Below are 26238 nucleotides of genomic sequence, written 5' to 3'. Positions count from 1 at the left end.
AGGGGAATTGAGATGAGTTTTAAGAAAAGGTATTATAATAATATTAACCTGGAGTCGGCATTCTTTAATTTTTCAGGTAGAGATTTTGTTCAACTTTTTCTTTATTAATATTCTTTCCTATTGTTTTCACATGATTAAACCCTTTTAAGTGGACTTATATGTAAAAAAAAAAGTCAAAGTTGTAATTCATTATAGTTAAAGTTGTTTCTCATGTGTTATTCATGTTATATACAGTGTGTCTGTAAAGTCATGATGCACTTTTGATTGGTCACAGGAAAGCAACAAAAGACAATAGAAATGTGAAATCTGCACCAAATAAAAGGAAAACTCTCCCAGTTTCATACCTATTCAGTGCAGTTCGATGTGGGCTCATGCACAGATTTTTTAGGGCTCCGTAGGTAGCTATCCCGTATAGCCTCTACAGACTCGTCACTGACTGATGGCCTACCAGAACAGGGTTTCTCCACTAAACTGCCAGTTTCCTTCAACTGCTTATCAGAACCGAGTAATGTTATTCCTATGTGGTGACGCTTCATTATAAATACGCCGATATTTATGTTGCACTTTGGTCATGGATTCAAGTTTAGTGAGCCACAGAACACACTGAACTTTCCTCTGTACCGTCCACATCTTGACTGGCATGGCTGTGGGCTGCTCCGCTGCATACACGGTGTTACATCATCATCTGTGCATGTGCACATGCTGCTACATCATCCTACAGAAACTGGGAGGGTTTTCCTTTTATTTGGTGCAGATTTCACATTTCTATTGTCTTTTGTTGCTTTCCTGTGACCGGTCAAAAGTGCACTATGACTTTGGGGACACACTGTATAATGAACAGGTTTGGTGTGGATACTGCTTTGGTTTGACAACAAAGTAGAGAATGCTTATATACATATAATTGCTATGATCCAGGTCAGCTGTTAGAAAACAGAGCATACAGGTTTAAAACACTGACAAATTAGCTCTCTTTAGAAAAATATACCCCATTCTGGAAACAAATTGTTACTTTATTATTGATATTGAGTCTACATGAAAAGATTTTAAATTTCCAAGCAAAAGTACTAAACAATGCTAGAGAAACAAATAATCAAAATACATTTGCTTTAGTCTATATTCTTTCATATTAGAAATACAAAATGAGAAAACATTTTATATTCATGATCCACTACTTTTATGTCATGCATGGATAACAAAATAATTTTTTCAAGTTCCAATTGGAGAGGTACAGAATTAAAAAAGAAAAAATTTTGAAATTTTTTGTAAGTTAGACTGTGCACAACACTGAAGCTGGATATTGGGTCTATTAAGGCCCTGATGATAAGGCTTTTGGCAGTAGGTGCGATTTTGTCTTAAGGGAATGTACAGCTATTCTAGGATCCCTGAGCCCTTCATAATAGCCAAGGATATGTCTCCTAAGACCTTTGCCACTTTTACTTAGATAATGTGCTCTCTGGATTTTCCTATTAAAAATCAGCTTCACATGGAATGTGCTACATCCATTGTCCCTAAGTGGTTGTGACATAACTGTACTTTACCTTGGGCTTAACAGCCATGCACCATCTAAAATGAGGTTATAGTTTAATAAATGTCATTTTTGGCTGTGTATAACTTCTATCAAACATCTATCTTTTGAGGTTATTAATCCTTTTAAGATGTTTTTCTTAAGTCTACACAATAATGTAGGTGTCATTATTCATATGATGTAAAAGATGGATGAGATAAAGGACCTCAACACATGATCAATGACAGAACTAAGGAAGTAGGTGAAATGGATTTAATACATGTCTCTCTAGAAGATTCTATAGCCCTGTATGATTTATGAGTCAGTTAGTAGCCTGTTGGTTACTTCTAGAGAATACAAAACCAAGTCAGAGAAAGCAAACATTCAGAATAAAATCCAACAAAAAAATTATTTGTGCTTGTACACTTAGGCAGCCTTGGTTGTCTAAGAATTTTGAATACATGTGTGTATTAAAAGTCTTCTTTCTTTTTAATTGTTTAGATTTGAAAAAAACCAATTCTAAACCACAGATACACAAGAAGGCCATTTTCTCACACAAGAATCACCCTTGAACGGTAGGTAAATGCAGAATTTATTATACTAAATGTTTTATAAAGTATCTTTTTTTTAAAAAGAACACACAAATTCTTCATAGTATTTTATTGTAAAATTGCTTAAGAGAGCTTTTATTTTGACTATCAGAAATAGTTTCTACTGTATAATTTACCAATCAGTTGAGGGAGAACACAGTAATGTATTTGTTTAAGACAAAACAAAGATAGGAAAGTGACCCAGAAGTTGATAATTCATATCCTTAGAAATAAGGCTCAAGTACAAGAATGTTATTTTAGGTTCCTATGATACTTATAGTTAAAAAGAGATAAAAATTAAAATATTTTGCCTGGTTCCCTGTAGGCCATGAAACCATGATTCCTCGTCACAAAAGAGAAAGTAGCTTTAATATCCAATACTCATGTTCCAGCTCATAGTGGCCAAAGCTGGAATAATTTGAACAATCAAATAAATATCATATTGAATTATGGCCCCCTATATATAATATATATACATAATTCCATACTGATATAAATAAATGCTGAATAAGTAAACATATGGAAAGAATTTAAATTAGTAAATTTACAAGGAATGAGAGAAATAAAAAATTTCCATTGGCCCTGGCTGGTGGCTCAGTGGATAGAACATCATCCCAGCGTATGGACATCCTGAGTTCGATTCCCAGGCAGGGCACATAGGAGAAGCGACTATCTGCTTCTCTCTCCCCCTTCCACTTTGCCTCCCACTTCCCCTCCCACAGCCAGTGACTATTGGTTCAGGTATGGCCCCACGAGCTGAAGATAACTCCGTTGGTCTGAACCCATCAATCTCAAGCACTAAAAATAGCTCGGTACTTGAGCATCGGCCCCAGATGGAGTTGCTGGGTGGATCCCAGTGGGAGCACATGTGGGAGTCTGCCACATTAACTCTCCTCCTCTCACCTAAAGAAGAAAGGGAAAGAAAAGAAACTTGCCATTAAAGAGCCAAGTGATAATTGCTGCAGGCAAGATAAACACTAAAATTGGTTAAAGTGTAAGGAGAAGCAGAATATATGCATAATTTCGAAGCATCTCCCCTCCAAATATTTATTAATTGCAAAGGAGAAAATAGTATCTTTACAGTAGAGAATCCTGACAGACACCACCTTAACCAAGTGATCAAAGTTAATATCAGCAATAATAAGACATATTGGGGATTCATATATCCCACCTGATAAATTGTTCTGAAAAGGACACAGCATGCCTTTAGTATTCTTCCAAAAATTCATAACCTTAATTGAATCATGAGTACTTTACAAACCTAAATAGAGAGACATTCTACAAAACTAGCATTTTCAACAGTGTCAGGGGCATAAAAGACAAAGACAGAAGAACTATACATTAAATATGTGCATTGTTTCATATATCACTTACACCTCAATAAACCTGTTAAAAAAATTAAAAAGACTGAAGAACTACCACAGATTTGAAGGAGAATAAGGAAAAGTGGCAAAAAATGTGATGTGGAATCCTGGATTGGATCCTGGAACTGAGAAAAAACATTAGTGGGAAAAACTGATGAAATCTAAGTAAAGTAGCTTATAGTATTGTGCCAGTGTTCATTTATTAGTTTTGATCACTGTTCTATGGTTGTAATTATGTAATGTAACAGTAGGGGAAGTTAGGTGAAGGGTACATAGGAACTCTCTCTACTATTTTTGCAACTTTTGTGTAAACCTCAAATTATCTCAAAATAAAAAGGTCTTTAAAAGTAATATTGGAGACACTAAATAATAATTTTTAAATTATATTTTCACTGATTTATACAGTTAATTCTTGTTTGTTGCACACCTTAGAACAGAGAGAAGCAGGGGCAATGTTTACATCAAGGGTACCATCTGAGCTGTGTTTCTTAATCCTCTGCAGACACACTGCCATCCTTACCACCACACGTTTGAATTTAGCCAGGGACTTCTGGTCCCCTGGAAGACCTGTGAGTGGGAAGATTCCACAAGGCTCTGCCTCCTCAGGAACTACCTTTTAGCAGACTGTTTAGCTCATGACAGTCACTGTCTGATTTGAATGTTCAAACCAAAACTATGAAAGTATTTAGATCATTAATCATCTCTTGGCCCACCAGTCCGCATTAACCAAGACAACATTTGAACACGAACTTAGAATTAATGGTCTTATATTTAAATAGTGAAGGTGGGACAGTATCATATTTTTAGGTAAAATGTCTGGGAATTCAGGGAATACAAGTAGTACTAAGGGAACTTTGATTCTTTTTTTTTTTTTTTTTTGTCAGAGACAGGGAGTCAGAGAGAGGGACAGATAGGGACAGACAGACAGGAAGAGATAAGAAACATCAATTCTTCACTCTAGCACCTTACTTGTTCATTGATTGCTTTCTCATATGTGCCTGACCAAGGGGCTAGAGCAGACCAAGTGACCCCTTGCTCAAATCAGCAACTTTGGGTTCAAGACAGCAACTTTGGGCTCAAGCCAACGACCCTGTGCTCAAGCTGGTGAGCCCGCGCAACCGGCCAGCAACCTCGGGGCTTCGAACCTGGGACCTCTGCATCCCAGTCCAGTGCTCTATCCACTGAGCCACTGCCTGGTCAGGCAGGAACTTTGATTCTTAAAGGAAATAAAAAACAGCATTAAGTTTGCTTAGAAAATCAGTTTAAGTTTAGAAAACCCTAAAGCCACTTCAAATCAAAATCTCAAGCTTTTGAAAGATGAAGTAAGGGGTAGGTATGTATTTTGGCATCTGAAAATTAGTATTTGGTCTGAATTTAGGTGTTTGGGCATGAAAAATGAAATGCTAAGTATTATGAATTATTCCCTAAATTTTTTTTGCTGGTAACTCTCTTGAGTGTTTAACTAATTTACTAAATTACACTATTTCACAGATTTCAGGTAAAACAAAAATAACAGAAGTTGTACCTAGAGTATAGTCAAATTCATAGAGACAGAAAGTAGAATGGTGGTTTCCAGGGGCTGAGTGGGGAGGGTAGAGAGGAGAAGGGGAATGAGGAGTTAGTGTTAATGAATATAGTTTCAGTTTGGGAACATGAAAAAGTTCTGGAGCTGGATAGTGGTGATGGTCACAAAACATTGTGAATGTACTCAATGCCACAGAAGTGTAAATTTAAAAATGATTAAAATGGTAAAATTTTATGCTATGTATATTTTATCACATTTTTTTTTTAAGTAAAAAAAAAAACCACTAGAAGTCTTAAGCAGTTATATTTTACATCTTTGCTAGTGTTCCCAGCTATGAGGAGATTCTGCCTGTGGGCATATATCCTTAAGAATCTTCTTTTTAAAAAAAAAACAAACAGAGATTATCCCCTGGGCATCATTTTCCAACTGGCAATTTAAATGGCTCCTATAGCATAAATTGTGCAAGTAAAAAGAAACCTGGTACACAGGAAACAGTAGAGCTGGGGTGGTTGGGAGAGTTGTTTGTGAAGTTAATTTATAACTAAGACAAATGAATCTATAAAAAGAAGACAAGGCCCATTAGAAGTATGTTAACTGATGGTAAGGGAGAAAAAAGGGTTTAGATAAAAGATATCTGAACTTGCTTGGTCCCAATGATTTTATGACTGAGGAATTCAATTATAGGTGTACTGGCTGGAGCAAATCACAATTCTGTAAATTACTAATAGGATACAACGATCCTTATCATTTTCTGTATGTGCTCACATGCAAAGTTCAGTCCTGCTCTCTATAAATAAACTTTCTGCCTAGCTATACTGCTATGTAGAATTCATGGGTTCAGGATTAGAACATAGATAATGTTTACTTTTAAAACCTTAGAGGTGGGTAGGTGATACATTTAGAAATAAGATTAGAAACTAGATCAAATTACTTTTGCATTTGAATTTTGGCCATTGGGTTTGTTTTACTTTACATTAAATTCTTTTAAGACATTTTTATTGCTGAAAACTCATGAAAAATTATTTTTCAAATAAAAAGACCACACTTAATCACAAACTGCTATTCTTACTTATACATAGTTTCTTCCAGTTCTTGTTAACTTACTGACAGTTTTGGTATATGTAACATTTTTGCTTCTTTCACTGTTAGATCATATAAATCTTTCTTTGTGTCTACCTGGCTTTCAAATTTGTAATAATGGCAGCACAATAGTCCATCTTACTGATATCACATAATTTACTAAGCCAGTTTTAGGTGGTTTTAGTTTTTTATCATTATACAGTTACTATTTATTCTAATACCATTACATGTACTGAATATCTTCATGTACATATTTTACTTTTTAAAAATCATTTTCTTCAGCTAAATTGCTGAAAGAGAAGTTTCTATGTTAAAGGATTTGAGCAACTATATTACTCTTGCATTATTAGTTTTTATGACATTTCAAATTGCTCTAAGGATATAATAGTAGCAAATTCAACAAAAACTTATTTTCAAAGCATACGTTTAAATTCTTTCTATTTGTTGAAATGTTTTATTTTTTAGCCATGGCTTTGTGTGCATTATAGTGAGATAAGGGTGGATGGAGAGGACTTTCACCAGTTGTTTAGGTATCAGAAAAACACAGGGTTTTTGTTGTTTTATTTTTTTGCTTAGGAAAAAAACCTACTAAATTGCAAGGAAGTTACAGATTAGTTCCCAAGGCTGTGCCAAATTTAAATAAAAAGTAAGAACTGAGCTGCAGGAGCCTCATTGCCTTTATGTCCACACTTGCTAGTTATTATAATGGAATGAATGCTTTTGAAAGTACAGGTTTCACAAAGTAGGACTTAAGAGCATTTACACAAACCAATTTTTAAAAAGGTTTATTTAAATTAAATATTTTAAATTTGTGATTTGAATATTTGGGGAATATTAATTTTAGAATAAAGATATAAGAAAATTTTAAGATGCAAAAGTATGTGATGAAGTGTCTTAGAATAAATAGGAAAAGATTATAAGTGATTGTCTTTTTTTTAAACTTCATTTTGGGATTAAGTTGCGGCTAATGACATGAAATACTGTGTGTCCGTAAAGTCATGGTGCACTTTTGACTGGTCACAGGAAAGCAACAAAAGACAATAGAAATGTGAAATCTGCACCAAATAAAAGGAAAACCCTCCCAGTTTCTGTAGGATGATGTGGCAGCATGTGCGCATGCACAGATGATTATGTAACATCGTGTATACAGCGGAGCATCCCACAGCCATGCCAGTCAAGATGTGAACAGTACAGAGGAAAGTTCAGTGTGTTCTGTGGCTCGCTAAATTCGAATCCATGACCAAAGTGCAACGTGAATACTGGCGTGTTTATAATGAAGCGCCACCACATAGGAATAACATTACTCGGTCGGATAAGCAGTTGAAGGAAACTGGCAGTTTGGTGGAGAAACCCCATTCAGGTAGGCCATCTGTCAGTGACAAGTCTGTAGAGGCTATATGGGATAGCTACCTAAGGAGCCCTAAAAAATCTATGCATGAGCCCACATCGAACTATACTGAATAGGTATGAAACTGGGAGACTTTTCCTTTTATTTGGTGCAGAATTCACATTTCTATTGTCTTTTGTTGCTTTCCTGTGACCAATCAAAAGTGCACCATGACTTTACAGACACACTGTAGAAATTACAGCTTTTAAATATAGGGCAGGTTGTTTTTAAATATCAAACAAGCAATGTAATAACATAAAGATCATTTTAAAGAAAAAAATTATCTATAATCTTAACATCCTTATTCAAACTATTTTAATTTCTACAAGTTGGCTTCCAGTTCTGAATATATAAATACACATTTTGTAAGTCTATGTAGTATTTGAAAAAATAAATATATTGTTATCCTTGACTCTTAATGTTTATAAAATTAAGAGATTGTGATAAATGACTTCATTTCAAACACAGTGCTTTAAAACCTAGCTGTTTCTAAACTACATAGCACTTTCTTGAAAAAATATGTAAAAATATGTAAGTCCATCACAAGAGGTACTATCTTTACTTAAAAATGCCCATTCACAGCCCTGGCCGGTTGGTCAGTGGTAGAGCGTTGGCCTGGCATGCAGGAGTCCCGGGTTCGATTCCAGAGGAAGGAGAGGAGAGGCGCCCATCTGCTTCTCCTCCCCTCCCCCTCTCCTTCCTCTCTGTCTCACTCTTCCCCTCCCGCAGCCAGGGCTCCATTGGAGCAGAGTTGGCCCCAGCGCTGAGGATGGCTCCATGGCCTCTGTATCAGGTGCTAGAATGGCCCTGGTTGCAACAGAGCAACTCCCCTGATGGGCAGAGCATCGCCCCCTGGTGGGCATGCTGGGTGGATCCTGGTCAGGTGCATGTGGGAGTCTGTCTGACTGCCTCCCCGTTTCCAACTTTAGAAAAAAAAAAAAGACCATTCACAACTATAAAATATAGAGGATTAATTCTCAAAAATTAAGCCTAAAAGGAAAATTTCTGTGGTATAGAATATAGAAACTATAAGTGAATTAACTGTTTGTTAAACTGTAGAACACATGGTAGGGTGAGGTTTAATTATTTGAGATTCTTTAGTAATAATTTAAATTAAAACAGTTCTCAGAGTAGTAATTTTAATAAAGCCTAATGTACAAGTATGTCTGACGGAGGATACAAAAAGTTTTGATGATTATGTAATTTCATTTATATCTCACGATTTCATTAACATAGAGAAAAATTGTAATCTTTTCATAATTTCTTAATTTTAATGTTTTTATTAACTCAGAATCAATAAAATTATTGATTTTGGTACCTAGTAAGACTAGCTAGGAAAAATATACATGTCTTCATTATCTCCCCTTCCACAAATTTGTTTGCATTTTTTTTTTAAATTGCTAATAATGAGCTCTGTAGTCCTAGCTATAGCATGCTTGATTCTTTGGATATTTTCAGTAACTCATATGTTACAAATAATGTGCATAAATTCTACCACAGTGTCATATAGTAAGAAATGAATAATTGGAAGCCACTGTTATTCCATGTAACTGATCTCTTTCATTAAGCAATTGATCTCTTTCATGTTATTCTAGTTCTTTTTTCTTTATGCTCATGAATTCCTTGTCCTTCAGTTCAGATCCTGTGATCTGAAATGATTTAAATTATTAAAAGTTTGATATTTTTAAACTTTTATACTCCCTAGACAGGACATAGGAAATTTAATGACGTAAACTTTTTATTAATCTTTAAAAGTCATAAGACTTGGTAGCTGGGACAAGAAACAATTAGGAATAAATTTCAGGGAAATACCATAATAGCATAACTTTTGTTTTCTTTTGTTAGCAAGCCACATAGCTTTCCTCTCAAACCCAAGGAATACGTAGTGTGGTCTCCTTTTAAGATTTTAGTTTCATCAGCATCACAGAAATATATGTTTCCCTAAATTTACTCACTATAATTTGTGATTGCTATTTTTCTTATCTGCGAAGGAAGTACAACAGCTCCCACTGGGGAAATACCATGTTAAGTCAATCCTAAAATAAGAAATCTGAGGGAAAGGTCACATCCTAATAACTTGTGCAAATCTAAATTCCCATGGAGCTTTAAAATTATTTTGTAGGAGTAGAGTATTAATGTGTTGTTGAACTTCTGTGCTGTAAAATTGAGAGCACATTTGTGTACAGAAGTAACCACTGAAGTATAAATACAATTGACAAGACCTAATTTTTTTAGCAATCTATTTTGAAAATCCGCAGTAATATTGCATGACTAATAAACCACAAAACATTTTTTCTTACTTTCATTGGGAATATTGGAGTATTACTCAAGAAGTATTATAATAATGACATACAAACAATGAAAATAATTTTTCTATTACTATAGAGATGTTTAATACTCAGTGTTTTACCAACACGGACCTCCAGTTATACTTTGGGAAGAACCATAACTATGTAATTCCTTAGAAAGTTGCTGCTTTGGGAATCAGAGCACCTGGATTATAGTCTCTTCTCTTCTGTTAATTGGCAATTTCTTAACTCTGGATCTCAATTTCCTTATCTGTTAAGATGTTTATTGTGAGGATCAAGTAAGATCAATATATAAATGGTCTAGAAAAATTTTACAGCATTATATATCTTTAAAGGATTACTATAATCATTGCCTTTCACTTTTATCTTTTCCAAATGAAGACATCAAAATAGACAATTAACTTATTTTCTCTTCCTCAAGCTAAAAGTTAACAGTACACCCTAACAGTGGTCCACTCACTAGCCAATCCAAGTCATTCTTTAAGAGGGTGGGATATGACCCAGAGGGAAGAGGGGAAGGAGTCAGGGTGAGGGGGGGCAAAGGAGGTGAAATGGGGTAATGTTGTTGGGGGTTGGGGGTGTTATATTGACTAGGACACTTGAATCCATGTTGACACAATCAATTCAAAATTTTATTAAAAATATTTTTAAAAAGTAAAAGAGAGTGGGATTTAAATGGAAGTTGTTCCATCATGCTAAGTACACAGGTATTATATTTTGCTATCAGTATTGATAGTTTCCTAGTGCATACTTTTTTGAAGATGTGTTGTTGACAGTGTGTCTTGAATATTTATTTATTTTATTTATTTGTTTATTTATTCATTTTAGAGAGGGCAGAGAGAGAGAGAGAGAGAGAGAGCAAGAGGGGGGGGCAGGAAGCATCAACTCGCATATGTGCCTTGACCAGACAAGCCAGGGGTTTCAAACCGGTGACCTCAGCGCTCCAGGTCAACGCTATTATCCACTGTGCCACCACAAGTCAGGCCTATTCATTTTTTTAATCTATTTATTTATTGCTTTAGAGAAATGTACATCTTTATTCCTTAGACTCTACTTTCTTATTACTAATTAAAGAGCTAAATTGCTTATTGCCTTTTGATCTACTACGATTTATGTTCTTGATAGTTATGATGTGTTTTCAATAATTTAAGGATTTATAGACACATACCTGGGTAGCTTCCTATTGAGACACAATTTGTAGCAAGCCAATATATTGCCACACAATAAGAAATATAAAATAATTTGTTTAGATGCTTATCTATGTGATATATATGTTCAAAGAATCACTATAACTATTCAGTATCTTTTTATTATCTTTGTTCAGGAAAATATTAAACTCCTTCATTGTGTATATTAGTTAATTTTTAAATTTTTATTTTATGCACCAACATGAAAAGGGTAAGATGTAATAGATCTATATCCTACCAAGTATTCACCAGAGAAAGTGCTAAGTAGGAGCAATCACACTTTTAAAAATGTAATGCCGCTATGTCTGGCAAAGTAGACTACCTTCAAGTTCACATCCTTTTCAAAGAGTTACTGACTTGGGATGAGTGATGGCTAGAATGTGGTGGAGTGACTTGATTTTTACCCTCAGTGATACATGCAAGTTACAAAAACTGTTACTGGCTTGTTTTCTCAATTTAGGGAGTAACTATTTTTACCCATCAGACTTTGGAATAAAATTAATAGCAACAGCAAATAAGAGTCTAAGAAAAATACATTCTTTATACACTTCTGCTTGCTGGTGCCCAAAGTGGTAGGGTAAAGTATCTTTTTATGAACTTACTGATTGCTGCTACTATAAATTTATTTTTCAACCTTTTTTATTTTTATTGATTTTTTTTTAGTTCAGATTTTCTGTATTCCTCACTTGAGTTATTTCAAATTGTCTCTCTGACTCAGCAGTCTACCATTTTCATTTTGTCTTCCAAATTGACAAAATTATCTTTCTAAAACACACTATGTTTACTTTTTACTCCTCTTTCAGGAAGCATTAGAGACTTTGTAGTCAGCCTCAGCATATCCCCTCAGTCATCTTGCCTCCATTTGCTACCTCAGTTATTATGGTTCAGCCAAGCCAGACTGCTCACTATTCCTCTCACAGAATTGGATTCATGACTGGAATGTGCCAATTATCATATTTTGTTGTTGATTTTATAGTTTTATGAAGTGAGCTCTTGAGGACAGAGACTATCTTCTGGAAATCCCTAGTACTTAACACAATTTCTAGCAAATATTATACAACTAATAAAATTATAATGTAATTGAAGGCCTGACCTGTGGTGGCGCAGTGGAAAGAGTGTCAACCTGGAAATGCTGAGGCCATCGGTTCAAAACCCTGGGCTTGCCTGGTCAAGGCACATATGGGAGTTGATGCTTCCAGCTCCTCCCCCCTTCTCTCTCTCTCTGTCTCTCTCTCTCCCTCTCTCTCCTCTCTAAAAATGAATAAATAAAAATTAAAAAAAATTATAATGTAATTGAAATTAAATGGTTGAAATATACTTTTAGTTCTACTAATTAAGCATAGTATTTTAGCAGTCTTGCCTAAATATTATTTTAAAATTTACCAATTAGCAATGCAAAGCATGGTACAAAATTGAGTTATTTTAAGAAAGGAATTTCCATGATATGATATATATATATATTTACAATTTTGTAGATTTAACCTTTCCATGGACTTTTCTTTCAAGTGTTGAAAATGAATCCAGCTCTGGCTGGGTAGCTCAGTTGGTTAGAGCATTGTCCTGATAAGCCAAGGTTGTATACAGGTTTGATCCCTGGTCAGGGCATATACAAGAATCAGCCAATGAATGCATAAATAAGTGGAACAACAAATCGATGTTTCCCTCTCTCTCTCCCCCCCCTCTAAAATCAATAAATTTAAAAAAAATTAAGAAAATGAATCCATAAAAGTATATAGATACCTTATCTGCTACTTTTTTACTTATATAATTTGGGGATGACAAATACTCAGTTTACAGACTGATTATGGCTTTTCAGCTTTCTATAGCATTTGAAGCAGGGCTTGTTAGTCAGATCAAGGGCTAGAATAGTTATTTATGCTGAGATTTTTTGGCTCCTATTTGTATATGCTATTTATTTATTGAGCAACTCTTATAACCCAGCATGTTCTAGACAAAAAAGAATTATGAGATATTCTTGACCACAGTCCTTTCTCAAAGACAAAGACAATACACACCCCGCATGAAAGAATTAAAAAATAGAGCAGGGCAATGTGTGACAGGAAAAATACGTAGTAAAAGTTCATAGAAAAAGGCATAATGCAAAGCTGAAATAGTAGTTGTTTCATGGATGGTTGCACCTGAGCTGAAGCCTGAAAGTAAGGATATGAATACATGAGAAGGAAGAAGATGGAACTTTTAAATATGAAGAGCATCTTGGGGACAGAATTTCAACATATTGATGGGCATGTTGTATTCTAGAATCAGTGGGACATCCATATAGGAAAAGGAAAAGTAATAACTTTGGATACAAAAGCTATAGTGAGGAATTTGGACTTTGTCTAGGGGGCATTGAAGAAATTGAAGATTTGGGGGTAGGGAAGTGGTGTGATAAATCAGCTCTGTTTGTAGGGGACAAATGAAAGAATATTTTGATAACTTATAAATTAGTGACTGAATAAAAATAAAGAGGATGAAAGGAAAAGAAGTGAACTTTTGGTTGATAATAATATAGCGTGGTAGAGGTATTAAAAGAAATATGGCAGCCCTGGCTGAGAGGCTCAGCAGTAGAGCATTGGCCTGGCATGTGGAAGTCTTCGAGTTCAATTCCCAATCAGGGCATACAGGAGAAGTGACCATCTATTTCTCCACCCTTCCCCCTCCTCCTTTCTCTCTCTCTCTCTTCTTCTCCAATGGTTTGAGCAAGTTGGCCCTAGTTACTGAGGATGGCTTTATAGCCTTACCTCAGGTACTAAAAAGGGCTTGGTTGCTGAGCAACAGAGCAGTGGCCCCAGGTGGGCAGAGCATCGCCTGGTAGGGGGCTTGCCAAGTGGATCCCTATTGGGGTGCATGCATGAGTCTGTCTCTCTGCCTCCCTGCCTCTCACTTAATAAAAATAAAAGAAATATGGAAGAGGGACTCTGTTTTGGGAGAAGGAAGATGAGTTTGATTTTAGACTAGTTTAATTTGAAATGAAGGTGGAATATTTCTGAAGAAATATCCCAGAGAGATGTGAAGATATGGGACTGAACCTTGTTTCAGAGGTCAGAACTAGACTATTGATTTGGGTGTCACTAGCCTAGAATGAAGAATGTATTGAAAGTCGAGGTCTTAAGAAACAACACAAAGGTAAAGATTAAAAGAGGAAGATAGATCTATTTTTAATATTTTAAGTAACCTCCATTTTTTTCCGTAGTGGCTGAACCAATTTACATTCCCACCAAAAGTGTACAAGGGTTCCCTTTTTTCCCATATTCTTGCCAATACTTGTTGTCTCTTGTCTTCTTGATGATTGGCATTCTAAAGGTGTTAGGTGATATCTCATTGTGGTTTTTATTTACGTGTCTCTGATGATTAGTGATGTTGAGCTACTTTTCAGGTACCTGTTGGCCATTTGGATGTCTTCTTTTGGAAAATGTCTATTTAGTTTCTCTGTGCACTTTTTAAATGGATTGTTTTGGGGGGGTTGTTGTTGTTGAGTTGTATATGTTCTTGATATATTTCAGATATTAGCTCCTTATCCAATATACATTATAGTTTTGCAAAAATTTTCTCCCTTTTTATAGATTGCTTTTACATTTTGTTAATTGTTTCTTTTACTGGTTAGAATAATTAAGTTCTAGTCTCTTAGCAAGTTGGATGATTATAGTACAGTATTGTTGTCTCTATTTACTATATTGTGCATTAGATCTCCAGGACTTATTTAGAAACCATTGCAAGTTTGTATGTACCTTTAAACAACATTTCTCCTATTGTCCCCACCCCTGGTAACTACATTTTATTCTTTATTTTTACAAGTTTTTCTTTTTTAGATTCTACATGTAAGTGAGATAGTAAAGTATTTGACTTTCTGTTTGACTTACCTAATTTAGCATGATGCGCTCAAGGTTCATTCATGTTGTCCCAAGTGGAAGGGTGTTCTTTCTCATGGCTCAGTAATATTCCATTGTCTATGTGTATATGTATACCACATCGTCTTTCTTCTTCCATCTGTTGGCAAGTAGGTTGTCCCCACATTTTGGCTATTGAGAATAGTAACACAGTAAACAATGGAGTGCATATATCTCTTCAGTGTCCTATTTTTATTTCCTTTGGTTATATACCCAGAAGTGGAAATTCTGGATCATATGGCAGAAATGATAATTATATAACATGATAGAGGGGCTAATTATTGCTACAGTAGCAATCATCTTACAATATATAAGCACATCAAATTAACATTTTGTACACTTAAATTTATAAAATATTATGTGTCAAATATATTTCAATTTTTAAAAAAAGGATGATGAGAGTGTGGGAAGAGTGGTATCACTGGTGCCAGATGAGAAAAGTTTTAAGAAGAAGAAAAGGAAAACAACATCTGTTACTTCTTGAGTGCCTGGCATTGTGTTAATAACTTTATGTATATAGTCTTATTTCATCCTCACAAGAACCTTTTAAGTAGGAATTATGATTATCCCTATTTTACAGGTGAATAAAGTTTAGCATGGTTAAGTCACTTGCCTAAGGTTATACTACTAGTATGAGGTGGAATCTGGATTTACACTGAGCTCCTTCTGACTCCTAAGATTACTTTTTTTACTGAAATATGTAAAATGACAAACAAAAGTCAAGAAAAATGAAAAAAGGAATAAGGTCATTAACAGTTACAAGGAAGAGATCACTGTTTAAGATTATAGCTTAAGCTCTGGTGAGATAGCTCTGTTGGTTAGAGCATTGTCCTGAAGCTCAGAGGTTGCCAGTTGGATCCCTGGTCAGTGAACATACAGAAACAGATCGATGATCGATGTTCCTGTCTTCTCTCTCTCTCTCTCTTTCCCCCCTCTCTCTTTCCCTCTCTCTCTCTCTCTCTCCCTCTCTCTCTCTCCATTCCTTTCTCTTCCTCTAAAATTAATAAAATAAACACTAAAAATATTATAGCTTAAGTGTAGTGGTAGGAATGGATATTTCAGGAAGCTTAGAAGGTAATAGGTAGTTTTCCATCTTTTGTTAATGAGGGAGAGAGTGACTTTAGACGACTGAGAATTTTGGCAGTGAATAGGGCAGTTCTGCTGGAGCAGTTAGTAAAGTAGGAAAGAGTGCACGGCAGTGGCGGAGGAAATATTATAGTGGTGAGGTCTCAGATTAGATATTAAAAAAGAGACAGACTCTCTAAGCAAAGATTGCTTCCACCATGTTTGAAAGAAAGGGTAATAGAGTTAATGTGATGACTGTCCCAATGGAGATCAAAGGAAGATGAGTGCGAAAGGTGTCAGTCAAGCATAGATTTATAAAAGCACTAGTTACAATGATACCTCCAAAGTTTTATCTTACTTGGAAAAAAAGATTATAAAAATAAAGACCTTAAGTCACTCCCTTTCCAGCCTCAGTTTTCCCATACCTTAGACAAATTAGGTTAGGTTAGACAAATTGATCTTTAAGGGCCCTTACAATGCTCAATTTTCTAAGCATTCATAGATTATGGCAATCATACAACTTTATATATCAAAAGACTTGTAGGAATAGCTAAAATTAGAGATGCAAAGGAAATTTTTAGAATTTAAGCCTACAAGTCAAAGTTTCTGGATGTATTCCTTTACCCCTTATTAAAAATTATTAAAATGTCTGAATGTATTACTCACTGTAAACTCTCTTGAAAGCAAGAACTACATCCTATTCTCTGATGTCCTCAGCATCCAGCATAATGCCTGATACATAACAACTACTCAATAAGTATTAAATGACTGAAAGTAGAATTACAAAATAAAATGTCACCAATAAATAGGCTTTGAATAGTACTCTTTCCATTCTTTCTCCTCTTTAATCTCTCTTCTCAGTCTCTTTCATGACAATTTAGAGACATGTTAATTGTGTTGTTAGTCACTTTTCATGTAGTACCTTGCTTTTATATCATTTTAATTGTTTGTTACTTGGTTACAGTATTGTTGGTTTTTATAAAAAGAAAACTAAACTTGCAAAATTAATAGACATGTAATGGGAATCTTAAGATTTTTACAAAATGTCTTTTGTAGTAACCTAAAATTAATTATAGTATTCTAGTTTTCCATCACTTATTAATTTGAATATTACCAAGAGTATTTCCTCTATAAATAGGAATTGTATTTTATATTATGGAGGAAAAATGATTTAGGAGAAAGAACCAGAAACCTATTTATGAACAAATTTAGTGATGCTGGTGTAAGAAAAAATAAAGCCACAAGAAGTGGTTCCAAATTTAGTAACACTTCCCATATTAAACACATGATTTCAGTTGTCTCTGGGCTAGCTAAAGGTTACAAAATGTCACCATAATACCATTTACTTCCTTATGGGTTCTTGCTTCCTCCCTCGCACCCCCAAATGTGATAGATGTTGTAAAAATGATGCAGGATGACAATATAGTTTATTACACTTTAATTTAGAAGTATTTTGTCAAAATGATCTGAGAAATAGAGGAAATAGATTTAAATTTACAGCAATCCAGTGATACAGACTATACTTTTCCAGACCACTCAAACAGCAAGCCAATTTGTAACTTTAATGCTTCATACAGTGGAAAGTTACAGCTATAACAAAATCAACAGAGACATCTCTAGTGTTCTTAAATGGGAAAATAAACTGCAGGAATATTTTTCCAAATACATGCTTTTGTATATTCTATATTATTGCAGAATATAGCCAATTTTACTCTTGCTATTTGAGGGAGTCACTGATTCCTTTCATCTTTCTGCTGAGGAATTGGAGCCAGAGTTGATATTTCATTTTTAGCGACTTTATCTTTGGTGATCTGGCCATTGGAAGATGTTTTGGTTGCTCTTTCATTACCAAGCTTCAACCTTGCAGATTTTCGTTATCTTTCTTTCCCTGAGGTAGAGTCTTTGTTTACATGGGATATATGTAATTGCAAATTTTAATAAGTGGCTGACTGTTGGGTAGAAAGTAAAATATTGAGCAGGACAACCAGGTATCCAAAAGCTGAATGTTCAGTAGAAGATACATATTTATCTTGGGTTTTGAGTTAACCTAGTAACACGTCTTATGGAATTAGCCATCCTATGAAAATATGAATTTGAAGGAAGAAGGTGATTAATTTTTAATTTCTTCTATAAAAGTTTGTTCACTTTTAAATATTTGTCTATTTTTTCAAAATCTGCATTCTCACAGAACTATTTTAAAAGAGTGACCAGTTTACTATGATATACATACAGGGTGGGGCAAAAGTTGGTTCATAGTGAAAATAATACAATAATAAATAATAATAAAAGAATAAACTCTGTGTTTCATGTACCCACAACTGTAAACCTACTTATGCCCCCCCCATACAAATGATTGTCGAAAGTGGTTATTTTGTAATTGAAAATATGAGAGGTAGGGTGAAAAGAATCGAGTGGTAAACGAGAAGGAAACTGGATGTTTTAATTCAATCTGTTTCTTCTTCTTTGGGCTACTGTTGATTTTTTTTAGCTGTTCTGTTTGCCCGACCATAGGCGGTGTCACAACTCTATTATAATCTTCTGCACTTAAAAAGTTAGACCCACCTATAAATCAGTAGTCTGAGTGGAATCTTGGCAGATGAGGTCCCAGTCAGGAAACAAGCATTTTGTTTATATTCAGATAATTTGAGAGCCTGGCCTCTGGGCATTTTGTAAGAAGTCCAGTAAGAGAAGCCTGAAGAACAGAATATTTATTATGAATAGATGTCACCTTTCTCCAGGCAGGGGTTTAATTCCAAGCAGCCTGAGAAAAACTAAAGACATTGTCTCTTTCAGCTTAACTTGGCAAGATTTTTTAAAGAGAGTCAGAAGCCCAAATCAAAAGGGAATGAGGACCACAGCAGAGAATGTGAGGTGACAGCTGGCATGATGGTTTTTGGCCCTGTTGAGAAAGGTCTGAGACCCAAAGTCTGAGAGGTAGGAAGAGTGAGTGATAATTGTTCTACAGTACTGTTGAGTTAACATTTGGAAAAGTCCTTTGAAACATATATATTCATGTTACAAAAGAGGCCTTAAAATCCTAAGGTTTTTCAGCCACAAATGCCATTTACTTCTATGTATTAGAATCACTCATCAAGTTGAAAAACAAAGCAAACAAATTACTCAAATAAAAATAATTCTTTAGCATCTAAATGGCATTGGTAAAGCTCTCTTCCCTTGCAAAGCCTGTGTACTATAAGGTAAAAATTGAAAGAAATAGTATTAAGTTCTGCTTTTAGAACCTACTGTGTAGAACAGTCATGCTCTAACTTTTCTGTTCCCAAGTATGATAGTCATTTAATACTTATTATTCCCACTACTAGAAGGGAATAAAAAGAATAATAAGAAATCAGAATATTTAGATTTGTAATTCAACTATTGTTATTGAGTCTTGAGGCCTTTAACATTTATTGCTAAGAATGATTAATAATTAACTTGAGCCATAGAATTAGAGTTTGTACTGCTTGATAGATATGAACCAGTTATGGGGACCTCCATAATTCCAAAATAAACAGACTAGGTGATTAGTCATGCATTTATTACTGCTAATTCTTGAGATCCTTTATTTTTATGTTAAATAGTTTATATCTTTATTAGATCATTAGTAGGTTAGCAATTTAGATGCCCAAGTGGTAAATAATTGCATCTTCTCTATTTTTTTTTACTGGGGGGAAATATATGTAACATAAAATTTGCCATTTTAACCATTTTTAAGCATACAGTTTAGTGACATTAAATACATTCATAATGTTTTGCAACCATCAGCCCTATCTAGACCCAAAACTTTTTCATTACCCCAAACAAGAACTCTGTGCCCATTAAACAGCAACTCCCAATCATCCACCCATCAGCCTATGCTTATCTCTGTTGTACTTTCTGTGTCTATGAATTTGCCAATTTCAGTTATTTCATGTAAGTGAGAACATAGTATAGCCATCCTAGGAGGTGTGAAGTAGTGTCTCATTGTGGTTTTGACTTGACTTTTGTAATTACAAATGATGTTGAGCATCTTTCCACATGCTTATTGGACATCTCTATGTCCTTAATGAAATGTCTACTCAAGTCCATTGTCCATTTTTAATTGGATTGTTTGCTTTTTGCCTTTTTATTGTTCTCTCACTTTTAAATTTATGTTTCACATACTTCTCCCATATAATCAAAAGAATCACTTTATTTGAGCCGAATGAAATGCTTTCTAGCAGCCTTTCATTGCTATATACATTGACTTAAGGTCATATGCTTTTCTGCCTGCTGCCAAAATCGGTACCGGAGAATGTCTCTCCTCATATGAAAAAAATTTCTGGATGCCTTGATGCTGTGGAATTCCATGTACTCTCTCCCAGATCTCAGTTTAATGAACCCATATGTAGATCTGATTCATTAGAAATACTCTGGAAAATAAATAAATATCCATTTTCTTTGAATGATGACATTTTAGACCTGGAAGAGACCATATCTTTCTCAAACTGGGATCTATAACTTCTTGGGGATCCACAAATATATTTTTAGGTTCTGAGAGTTTTAAAATTAAAAAAATAATGTGTTTTTATATCAAATATAATTTAAAAGGTCATTATAAAGCCCACATTTTACAATTCAAGGATATTTTTTAATGGTTTCTTATATTGATTTTCTCAACCTGGGGTTAACAGGACCTCTGGGGAGTAGGAGGATCTAACCTTGGTAGGTCTGTAATGTATTTTTTCATTTGAAAGGGATCCCATACATTAGTAACGTTTAAGAAACTGGTCAAATCCCACTCCTCTCCTTTTACAAAGGAGGCCTAGAGAATTTAAATAACTTGCCAAATAACACAGCAAGTCAGAACCAACCAACACTGAAACTAAAGTCTTCTAAGCTTTTTTTCAGTGTTCTTTGTGCTACTGTGGGCATACTTTCAGGGATCATGTCTTCATTGAGTTTATAATATCGTGGGGAAAGGAGAAAATAAATAAGTAATAACTAAAATGAGTGCTGTGAGGGAAGAAAGGGATAGTATAAATTGTACAGTGATAAATAGTATGATTTAACCTAGTCTGAGGGTTTGGGGAAGTGATTTTTATGCTGACAATCAAAAAGAGAATAGGAGTTAGCTTACGGGAGCTGTGAGAAGAACAATGTTACAAAGAGAGGAAATAAAGTGTGGAAACTATGAAGTGGGAAAAAGCATAGTTTACTTACTATTTTAAATGGAGAAGAGTGGGAAGAGGTTTCAGAGATTAACAGGCTCCAGATTATTCCAATTTGTGTTGAAGACAATCAGGAGTCAATATATTCCTGGTGCTGCTGGGATTCTAGCTTAAGTTTGTCAAGTGTAAAGCCAATATTTTTTCTACTTACACATCTACTGTATTTCTCACTGGAAGTCAGGACCTAAATTCTAGCTCCTGAAATGTCCTGTAGCTATATAACCTTGGGTAAGTCACTTACCAGACTACTAACACAATAATTTATTTGCACTTACCATGCCCCAGACGTACTTATGCTCCTTCCCCTTGCCTGGAATGCTCCATACTTCCTTTCTATGTACTCATTCATTCAATCATTAATCAGTTCATCAGTCAGCCAGACAATGGACTTTATTTATATAATAATAGTTATTGAGGTTCTGTAACATAGATACATGGTCGTTGTCTTTCATGAGCTCATGCTCTTCTAGTCTTTCTATCTTGCTCACTATATGAACCCTAGCTGAAATCCCATTTCCTCCATGAAGCCATTTCCATAAATCATTCCGTTTTGACATGCTCTTAAGAGTTCCTGTGAAACTTAGTCATTTTTCATTTATTTGGCAGTTAACCAGGTGCTACCTTGTGACATCTCTTTTATCAGTTGGCTGGAATTCTTATTCAAATCATGAATCATTACTTTTCACCTCTTTGCAGCTTGTTTTCCAACAAGATATAAATTCCTTAAGGGCAGGCTTACACTTCTCTGTATTTCCCACAGTGTCTTGTAAACTGCGAAGTGTTTTGTGTTTGTTTTTTTTTTTTTTGACTGGGTTCTTTCAGCATGTTTGTTAATTGTGTTACGTTTTAAAGTTCAGGTTTTACTTTCTGCTCAAATAATCTTGACCATTGTCAGATACAATAGTTTCCCTGAGCCTCAATTTTCAATAAAATGGAAATAATTCCTAGCTCTCAAAATAAAATAAATAATATATGTAAAAATACTTTGTATACTTTATTTTTAAATTTTATTAAATTTATTGAGGTAACATTAGTTAATAAAATTATATAGGTTTCAAGTGTACAATTCTATGCTACATCATCTGCATATTGCATTGTGTTCACTACCCAAAGTCAAAACACTTTAAAATACTATACAATGTTCCTGTTTATTAGACCTTGTGATGGAAGTCACCCTATCCTGAATTCTTCCAAAAGATCCTTCATGTTCCAACATTTACTTCAACTGTTCACTGATCTACTTTTATCTGTTACCCTTCCATATAGCTTTTTACAGTTTAAGATCTTTATTCTGTTTATTTCTATTTTACTGCTATTTTGTGTATTCCAAAATCTTAGTCTTTTTTTTAAATAATTCTTTAACCTTTTAAAAAACTTTTTGCGTGCACGCAAGAGAGAGAAAGAGAGAAAGAGAGAGAGAGACAGAAAGGGAGAGAGATGAGAAGCATCAACTGGTAGTTGCGTCACTTTAGTTCATTGATTGCTTCTCATACATGTCTTGACAGGGGGCTCAAGCTGAGCCAGTGACCCCTTGCTCAAGCCAGCAACCTTGGGCTTAAGCCAGCAACCTTTGGCTTCAAGCCAGCGACCTTTGGGCCCAAGCCAGGAACCTTGGGATCATGTTGATGATCTCACGCTCAAGCTAGCCCATCCTGTGCTCAAGCTGGGGACCTCAGAGTTTTAAACCTCGGACCTCAGCATTCAGGTCGATGCTCTGTCCACTGCGCCACCACCTGATCAGGCCAAAATCTATTTATGACTGTGGACATAAGTGGTAGAAACTGTCATCGGACTAGCTTAATCCAGATCCATCAGATTAGTGGGCCCATCATACTACAAATTACTGGGTTTTTTTCTTTCAAGGTAGTTTAATCCATTCACTTGTGGTTTCAGATTGATATAAAGAGTTTGTTGTTAGGAATTTGATACTGAGATTTTTTTAGTCTATATTAAAGCTCTGTATACTCGCCAAAGAATTTGTTAGGACTGGTTTCATCGAAGCCCTATTGCTAGGTCATGTTTATGGAATCTTAGGAATCTTAGTAATAATCCCCAAATACAATAATTTCAATAGCCAGCTTATACGATTATGACTTTTCCTAGTGTGGCCTTGGCTATGTGGCTTAATGGATAAAGTGTCCTCCTGGTGCACCAAGGTCACAGGTTCTGTCCCTGGTCAGGGCATGTACAAGAAGCAATCGATGAGTATGCAACTCAATGGAACAACTAATGGAGCAGCGAGTTGATGCTTCGCCCCTCCCCCCAAAAACAATAGGGGAGAAAAAAAAAGACTTTTTTAAGTATTAAGAATTTACCGGCCCTGGGCACTGAGTATGGCTCCAAGGCCTCACCACAGGTGCTAAAATAGCTTGGTTGCTGAGAAACAGAGCAGCGGCCCCAGATGAGCAGAAAATCAGCCCCAAATGGGGATTGCTAGGTGGATCCTGGTCAGGGCACATGTGGAATTTTGTCTCTCCGCCTTCCTGCCTCTCACTTGATTAAAAAATAATAATAATAAAGAATTTACTGGGGGCACCTGACCAGACGGTGGTGCAATGGACAGAGCGTCAACCTAGGATGCTGAGGACCCAGCTTTGAAACCCTGAGGTCACCAGCTTGAGCACGGGGGTCACTGGCTTGAGCATGGGATCATAGATATGACCCCATGGTTGCTGACTTGAGCCCAAAGGCTGTTGGCTTAAGTACAAAGTCACTGGCTTGAGCAAGGGGTCACTGGCTCTGCTGCAGCCCCCCAGTCAAGGCACTTATGAGAAAGCAATCAATGAACAACTAAAAGTGCTGCAACTACAAGTTGATCTTTCTCATCTCTCTCCTTTCCTGTGTCTGTCCCTGTCTGTCCCTCTTTCTCTCTGTCTCTCTCTAAAAAAAAAAAAAAAAAAGGCAGGGGTTGGTAAATGGGTACAGAGAGAGACTACGATGCCATATGCAGATGATGTTTTATTGAGTTGAACTTGAAACCTGTACCCCCATAAATTTAAATAAAAAAATTTACTGAATTGAATTATTCTGATGTTTGCTGGGCTTTGGTTAATTGCAACCATCAAACCAATCTTTATTTTACTGCCTTCATTGAAATAAGCTTTTTAGATCATTTTAAAAATCCTTTTTAATAGTATCATTGCTTTTCTCTAGCTTTTCTACAGTGTGGTTTCTCTGTGGCTAATGTCTCTCACCTCTTGGAAGCCTTAAAATAAATATATTGACTATTGTTATTGTTATTTATGTTGAAAGATATTGAAATGAGATTTGTAATCCAAATGGGCATTACTTACTTCACATCTGGTTGCTTGAAAAGTGGCCAGATGCAATAATAATTCTTAATGTAAGACAGCCTAGGGCAAAACCTTTGCAATTCCCACCCTCCTTTGCAAAACACCTGCCCTATGTGAACCTTTAACATTAAAAAAAGAAGAAAAGCAAAGAAAATTTGCTTCACCACATTTTACTATAGATTTCCAATACATTTGTTAATATGATTCTTACATTCATGAGCTAACCATCATTGGAAGTAAGAGGCAATATGAAAAAAATATATATGGCAGCATTGACCTAATTTCTAGTTGCCAGGAATCAAAACATCATGAAATGTATCTTCTCTTTTGAATCTCCTCACTTTGCTTAATTTTGAAGTGATTATATGTCCTGGTTATCTGTTACAGTCTCAGTTTTTGCCTGTTGTCTGAGCTTAATTTTTAATACTGCCCTCTTTCACTCTTAAAAGTATCCCAGTTTCGGTTAGAAAGTGTATGGTCATCTCATTGAATCCCTCAGAGACACTAATCGGGAGGGATAGGAGTGGGAATGATGAGAACGTATTAAAAAGAGAAAATGTTAGCCTGACTTGTGGTGGCGCAGTGGATAAAGCATCGACCTGGAAATGCTGAGGTCGCTGGTTTGAAACTCTGGGCTTGCCTGGTCAAGGCACATATGGGAGTTGATGCTTCCAGCTCCTCCCCCCCCTTCTCTCTCTCTCTGTCTTTCTCTCCTCTCTCTCGGTCTCTCTCTCTCCTCTCCAAAAATGAATAAATAAATAAATTTTAAAAAAAATTTTAAAAAAAATTAAAAAAAAAAAAAGAGAAAATGTTATTGAGGATGAACAGTGCTGAAACCAAAAGGCTACTAATGAGAATTCTTAGTAAATTATGATAAAAGTTGAGCTGGAAATTGATTTGTGAGTACATTCTGAACATCACAAGATCTACCAGATTAATGTTGGTTGCTCTTGGAGAGGCAGAGGACAAGAACCAGGTCAGGAGTTTGTGGTCTCTTTTATGCAATACTAACGTTAAGCTTCCTGTCTGAGGTTTTCCATGGTGGCTTTCACCTCTTGATACTCTTGGAGGACAAGTGATGCTGATATCTAATAGAAACATTTCAGAGGAAAAAAAAAAGTTGGAAGATAATAGTTCTTGGTAACTTTCCTCTTCTTTAAAAAGCTTAGCTAAATATCTCTGTAATTTACCTTAATAAATTACTCAGAAATTTAAATCTTATCTTTACAGTTTAAGATCTTTATTTGCTCTAAGTTTATTTTTAAATGTTTTCACCTTATTTTATATAGTTCCAAATTTTAGTATTATTTATGACTGTGGACATAAATGGTAGGAACTGTCATCAGACTAGCCTAATCCAGATCCATCAGATTAATGGGCCCATCGTATTACAAATTACTGTTTACTTTCGTTCAAGGTAGGTTAATCCATTCACTTGTAGTTTCAGATTGATATAAGGGGTTTGTTGTTAGGAATTTGATATTGAGATTCTCTTTTAAAGAATCCTCCGGATTTGTTAGCTGCTATTTTTAATACTCAAGTTTGCACAGTGTCTTTATTTTATTAAAGTAACTTTTTAGAATCTAAGAGTATAGCTACTATTGAAAAAGATGCAGAAAAATTAGAAAGCAAAAAATAATCACTCATAATCCCATCACCCAAAAATAACTAACATTACCACTATAACATAGGTCCTTCAACTCTCTTCCACACATATATTTTTCAGTGTTTATTTAATGAAGCTCTTACATTATAATTTAAAGAAAATGTTTTTAGTGTTCTGGTGGCAGTAGGAAAATAATATCTGACATTTGCACAGAGCTTTAAACTGTGTCTTTTTTTATTTAATATATTTAATCCT

At 35.2% G+C, this 26238-nt stretch overlaps 1 protein-coding gene across 7 annotated transcripts in view; it reads left to right on the top strand.

The window, feature by feature from the left end:
• PPARG (peroxisome proliferator activated receptor gamma) overlaps nt 1–26238 on the top strand; it is a 156476-nt gene that overhangs the window by 26706 nt on the left and 103532 nt on the right. For 4 of the 7 annotated variants that reach the window (XM_066245129.1, XM_066245127.1, XM_066245128.1 and 1 more), the window contains exon 2: nt 2006–2079. The exons of the other annotated variants lie outside the window; for them this stretch is intronic. The gene's annotated coding sequence lies outside the window, so the exon portion shown is untranslated. The remainder of the gene's footprint in view (nt 1–2005; nt 2080–26238) is intronic. 7 annotated transcript variants of the gene reach the window in all.

Source organism: Saccopteryx bilineata, chromosome 10 (genome assembly GCF_036850765.1).
Source record: "Saccopteryx bilineata isolate mSacBil1 chromosome 10, mSacBil1_pri_phased_curated, whole genome shotgun sequence".
Taxonomy (NCBI): Eukaryota; Metazoa; Chordata; class Mammalia; order Chiroptera; family Emballonuridae; genus Saccopteryx; species Saccopteryx bilineata.
The sequence above is the reverse complement of the archived record's forward strand: the minus strand, read 5'-3'. Positions and strand labels throughout refer to the sequence as shown.